Source organism: Saccostrea cucullata, unplaced genomic scaffold (genome assembly GCF_032062105.1).
Source record: "Saccostrea cucullata isolate Sc308-1 unplaced genomic scaffold, CSIRO_AGI_Scuc_v1 ctg15780, whole genome shotgun sequence".
Classification (NCBI taxonomy): Eukaryota; Metazoa; Mollusca; class Bivalvia; order Ostreida; family Ostreidae; genus Saccostrea; species Saccostrea cuccullata.
The window spans coordinates 48,109-54,904 of NW_026933133.1; positions in this window are offsets into that span (position 1 = coordinate 48,109).

The following is a 6,796-nucleotide window of genomic DNA, read 5'->3' on the forward strand; positions in this document are numbered from 1 at the left end:
GGACGTAATTCAGACTGCAAATGTCTAGAGTAACATCAAATATCTTTTTTTTTATTTACTTACGGTCACGTGATTTTTTTTGTTCTCAAAATGAGAAGTTAACATTAGAGATCTTTTAAACTGTTACAGATCAAGACACTTTACTTACCATGAAGATTGTGCAACAGACAAAGAGTAAAATGCGTTCACCGTCACTTCCGGTCGTCACAGGAAGTGATTAAAAATGATTTTTATAAGTGTTATGAAGACTATAATTGTCTAAAGTAACGTAGAGAATCTTGATAAGTTATACCTACGGCCGTTTGTTTTCCTGTAATCGTTGTAAATATTATGTGCCTTTTTTAACATAGATAAAAGTTCATTCATACAGAAAAATAGAGGAGAACGGAAGACCGTTTTTGTTGCTGTAGCAACAAGAGTTTCTAGTCTTCTTCTTATTATTTTTTCCCCCAAATATTTTCGGCAGGATTTCTCAGAGATGGCTGGACGGATTTTCTTGAAATTTTCAGGGATGAAAGAGAATGGAAATACCCCGAGACGTTTTTTTCATTTTTTCAAAATTCACTTCCGGTCGTCAGATTTGTCCAATTTCCGCTTTTTTTAAAAATATATAATCCGAGTGAGATCTCAAAAATGGTAGGAGATTAAGGCACCAAACTTACAGGGATGATAGATCTTGATAAGTATTCAAATCCATTTTGGTTAAGGTCGTCCACCGTCGCTTCCGGTCGTGACAGGAAGTGTTCATAAATATCGAAAATTTCAACTTTTCTTTTTTGAACCTTTTTTTGACATCACATTAAAGCATCTTACTTGTTATGTTGAAATATGTCAGTCCCACCGGAAACAAAACGACAACTTCTGGTTGTAAGAGAAAAACTGCATTTTTTAGTTTTTTCTTTCCTCTAAATATTTTTTATACATGAAGTATTTATAATGATTTTTGGATATGTTATTCAGACTGCAAATGTCTACAGTAACGTCAAATATCTTTATAAAATTCACTTCCGGTCGCGTGATTTCCTGTCCTCAAAATGAGAAGTTATCATAGAGTGATCTCGTAAACGGTAAGAGATTTAGACACCAAACTTATAGAAGTGGTAGATCTTGATGAGTAGTCAAAACTATTTGGGTTAAGATTCTCCGCCGTTACTTCTGGTAGTCACAGGAAGTGATCTAAGAAATCGAAAATTTTAACTTTTCTTTTATGAATTTTTTTTTGCATCACATTATAGCATCTTATTCGTAGTTTCGAAATATATCAGTCCCACTGTAAACAAAAACAACAATTTCCGGTTATAAGAGAAAAACTACATAATTTAAATATTTTTTCTTTCCCATAAGTACTTTTAATGGATAATGTATTTGTAATATCTTTTGGATATGTTATTCAGACTGCTAATGTCTACAGTAATGTCGAATATCTTTTTAAAATTTACTTCCGGTCGCGTGATTTCCTGACCTCAAAATGAGAAGTTATCATAGAGAGATCTCGTAAACGGTAAGAGATGAAGACACCAAACTTATAGGAGTGGTAGATCTTGATGAGTAGGCAAATCCATTTGGGTTAATATTTTCTGCCGTCACTTCCGGTTGTCACAGGAAGTGATCAAAAATTTTAACTTTTCTTTATGGAATATTTCTTAGTTATACATTATAGCATCTTATTAGTAATTATGAAATATGTCATTCCCGCTGGAAACAAAAATGACAACTTCCGGTTATGAGATAAAAACTGCATAAATTTAGTATCATAATATCCCATAAATATCTTTTATAAAAAGAGTATTTGAAATGATTTTAGGACATGCTATTCAGACTGAAATGTCTAGAGTAACCTGCAATATCTTTATTTTAAAAATTTACTCCCGGTCATGTGATTTCTTCTCTTTCAAAATGAGAAGTTAACATTGCGAGATCTCTTACACTGTAACAGATCAAGTCACTAAACTTATATAAATAATAAACCATGAAGATTAGGCAACAGATATAGGATAAAAGGTGTCTGCCATCACTTCCGGTCGTCACAGACTATAATTGTCTAAAGTAACTTCGAAAATCTTGGTAAGTTACACCTCCGGCCGTTTATTTTCCTGTAATCATTTTAAATATTATATGCCTTTTTAACATAGATAAAAGCTCATTCATACAGACAAATAGAGAAGAACGGAAGACCTTTTTTGTTGCTGTAGCAACAAGAGTTTCTAGTTTTTTAATCTTATTGAAACTTCGAATTTCTGGAAAGGGTTTGACTCACACTACCTTGCACTTTCACAAATTATAATTTTATTCTTAATACGAAAAAAAAGTGGGAATTTTGTTTAGTATTAATGATAATTGTTAATAAAACTATAATATAAAAAATAACATCTCTTTTTGAGAGACCCCATTGTACCTGCCGATTGAGAGCTGCAATTTAGACTTATGCTAGGCACCCAGGACCATTGACCAGGAAGGGGTTGTTTAGTACCAGCAGCTAGTTCGACACGAGACCATAGGGCCACTGCACAGTAAGGGATCGTTAAGTACCAGCACCTAGTTCGATACGAGACCATAGGGCCACTGCACAGTAAGGATTTTTTCGTACAACATCTACTGCGACACGAGAGACCTCGGTTAATACGGTCTCGACTGAAAGATCGGCCTCCAACCCGCTGTGGGATATGAAAGTGAGGAAGTATATATGGAGGATAAAATAGCAAATCTACAAAGAAAAAAATCTAGATTTAACCTGCCCCAACATACTTCACTTGGGTTATTGCTAAGTGTCTCGATTCAGCACGGCGAAATGGGTCCCTTTCTCATAAAAAATCGACTGATATCTTTGTTTAAAGAGGTCCTTTTCTTATAAAGAATCTGCTGATACCTTTGTTTAATGAGGTTTATTCGCCAATGGCGGCAATGAGGCAACGGACTTTGAATTTTTTTTTCAAAGTGCGTTTATTTTGGGTCAAAATCAATGCACTTTGAAAACAATTTGAAAAACAAAGCACACTGACTTTGGGACCAAATCAACGCACTTTGAAAATTTTTTGAAAGTGCGTTAAGAGTGTACATCATATTTTTTTTTACCATATACACACTTAACGCACAAAAAAATAATTATAAAAAAAATTGACTTAAATTTTTGTAATAAACGACATTATTATTCCCACGCAACGTTTAAGGGGATATAACAACAAGATAATGAGTGTTAGTTGTGCGTAATTTGCATCGGGACCATATGGTAAATATACATTCAATGAGTATAGTTTACTTGTCTGTTAAATTACCTATAGTAGTAAAATAATTGTTTAAATAATTTCATTGTTGTAGTCAGCATTTAACTCAAAGATAAGTTGTATTTGCTGAAGGTCATTTTATCGACCATAGAACGTACGAAATGTGATGACTTCAAACAAAACAGCTGAAATTCTTGTTTCATCAACTTGTTTGTCAATAACTTACCTCGCCTTAGAAATTGTTAATACGTAGAGCATGCTCTTGCGAATCGAATCAACTGAGATACATAAACTCTGTATGCAGGTGATGAAGGTATATTGCTGCGTATGTAAGGGAAGTTCGATGATAGAAAGTTAAAAATCAACACGTTTTTCATAGAGCTTGGTTGCTAGACTACCATTAACGTCTTTTGAAGTAAAATACTGTACGCCTACATAATTTGGCGTATTCGAAATTTGGTGCTATTTGGCATTATTATGAATTAGTGCTACACATTTTCGTTCCGTATATTCTATCTATAAATGAAATCTTAGCGGTATTCATGAATTAGCGCATCCTCGCCTGCACCAAAGCCCTGAAACGTTCTACTTATTTAGTTTTCCGTTCGTTCAGCGTGCGTTCACCGTTGGCTCTCCGTTCACAGTTTTGCTTTGACCGCTCACCGTGCGCTCGCGTTCACCGTTCACAAAACATTCATCGTTCGTTCTTCGTTCCGTTTACTTTTTGTTCACCTTGCGTTCAGCGTTGACTTATCGTTCAGTCTTTATTGTCATTTGGAACACCAAAGTTACTGGACTTATCTTTTTGATTGTATGGATTTACACGTTATTTTAATTTGATATCTAAGATATCGTGTTTAAAGAATCATTATTTCATGGCAAAAATAATCCACGATATTTATTCTTTTTATTATTGAAGCTTAAGTATGAAGCCCGCAATTTTAAGTACAAATACAGTATCTATTTGTACAACAGGGAAATTGTAGGACGGAATAAATACAATGCCTAGTAACATTAACCTAAATTCAAATATCGTTTGAATTCTACATTTAACTAGCAGCATCTAATTATAATTTGGAGAATTAAATTTTACCATTTAAATTTAACGGTATTTGGCTTAAAGCCGCAACCTACCCTTTAGGTTTCGTCCCAGCTGTAGTTTCTTTTCTCATTTCATCATTTTAATGTTTTTGCATTGGACATTCTACAAATTATGTAGCTCAGCTGAATATTGTATTTAATTTCTTTTTTTAGCACAATCGATCAAAATGATGTTAAAAGAGTATGGCCGATAATTCTTGGAAAACAGATGTCGAAATTAAGAAAAAAAACATATATATTTAAAAAAAAAATTTATTCTTAAAATTGACTGTCAGTGTTCTTATATGACATGGTATCAATAGAGCAATATTCGTAAATGTTAAAAAATATTTGTGTATTTTATTGAATAATAATCAATACATTTCTGATGATGGGCTAGCTTTAGGATAATTATTTTTATTTCTTGTGTTTTTAAATTTGATATACTAGGTAAATATTTCATTATCACGAATCTGTTATAAGGTTTTCTATCAAACACATATTAAATCAATTACATTTTACATCAGTGAGAATTTGTATATATTTGAGTTGTTATCCTAAAAACAGAACTACAGTTTGTAGACTATTTCCATTTGTTTCTGAGGAAAAGATACTATAGATCTGACACGGAATGTTCCTTCTACCGAATCCATACATACAGTTCACATAGGGTATGACCGGTTACTTACTCCTCATAAGTATTTGCTCAATATTGATATTGTTTGTGTATTTACTACATAACTTAACTTGAGATCCAAAAATCTTTTTTAAAAAACTCTTATGCTACTAGTAAGTAATATAAAATTTGTAGGCCAGAGGAATCCACAAAAATCTATCATTTATAGAATCAATTATGACTTTCAAATGATTTTATTTTCATGATATATTTACTAATAATTGAATCTTCTAATATATGAATGTCAAGCAACATCGGTTTTCATCCCAAATGCCAGCTTAGAAAAATCATAAAAACGCTATCTTATCTGTTCATTTTATAATCCTATCCAATAAGGGTAAAAAAAAAATCCATAAAGTCTGAGCTGTACTCATGTCGACGTATTGAATCTTATACAACGGGCCATTCATAATATGTTACGAATCCGTTCGTAAACCAGCCTGCCCACCAGCTGAAGGAACCAACCGAAGATATCACGTGATCACACTACGCCATTAAAGCCAAATCTTCTTCCGGTAAATTTCCGTACATAAATTCGACCGAGTAGTTTTTGGGAATATTTGCTTTACTCCAAGCCATACTATAGGAACAAACAAATAAATTGGACTAGAATAATTTCTAAAGTATTGGAATGCTTTTTCAAAGTACTCCTTAGTTGCAACCGAAAAAGCATTTCCAAGGGTGAGCATATCTCCACGTCGTACGTGGACAGAAATAAGGGTAACATTCTCTCTGGAAGTATTATATTTCCTTAAAACATTTTCCATTAACTTATTTGTTTTTGTTTGAATGTGATTTCTAAATTTAAGAATTTCTCTTAGTTCATTTGACACATTACGGAAATATTTCTATGTCTGTAAATATCGCCTAACTCTATATGTTGCATTTGGTTTAAAATCTACAATATCTTTATCATAAGAATTCGTTTGACGTTCTTTTCGAAATATTGCGTTGTCACACTCATGCTTATTTGTGCTGATCAGAATGTTTTTACTGTTTTTAATTTGAAATATTTGGTATATTCTATCAGTTACTCCGACTACTAACTTCATACCTTTAGAGGCAGCAATCCCGTATCCAGAGGCAAACTGAAATGTTTGGTATATTCTATCAGTTACTCCGACTACTAACTTAACACCTTTAGAGGCAGCAATTCCGTATCCAGAGACAAACTGAAATAGATTACTTCCAAGTCTTCCCATATACTTAACGCAAACATAAAACTCGGTTGACTTTTTGTTTGCGACGGATGCTGGTGAGGTTGTAAATTTGGCAATGGGAGACAACATTAACATTCCTGTAACGACATTTTTATTAATGCTATGTTTCCACTCGTCCACAATGAAGATTCGTTCCAAATTGTACATCCTTTAGAAACATTTCTTCTCCATCTAGTACTTGGCGTCTCTGTGGAATTGCTTTGGAGTTCTACTCTTCCCCTGATATTACTTGAAGACACCTGATGTTTTCGTAAAATACCGTTTAAAAGGTTGATTAGGTCCAAGATGCTTGCCTCATAGTAATGAGGTTAACGACAGTTATAAACATTGCAACGTATGTCAAACCCGCAGTGATAAATTAATCATAGATTAATATACCCTATACTTTTATGATTTGAACGAAAAATTGCTGAATTTTATAAGTCTAAAAACAAGAAATTTCATTGCTTTATGGAATATTTCATAAAAGAATCCATTCATCATAAAAACATTTTCAAACCAAGATGAAAAAACGTGTGATATGATTTACTTACAGCGTTTTATATTCAAAATAAACCATTTGTTGAACTGGATAAAATGGTTTCTTTATTTCCCATTTT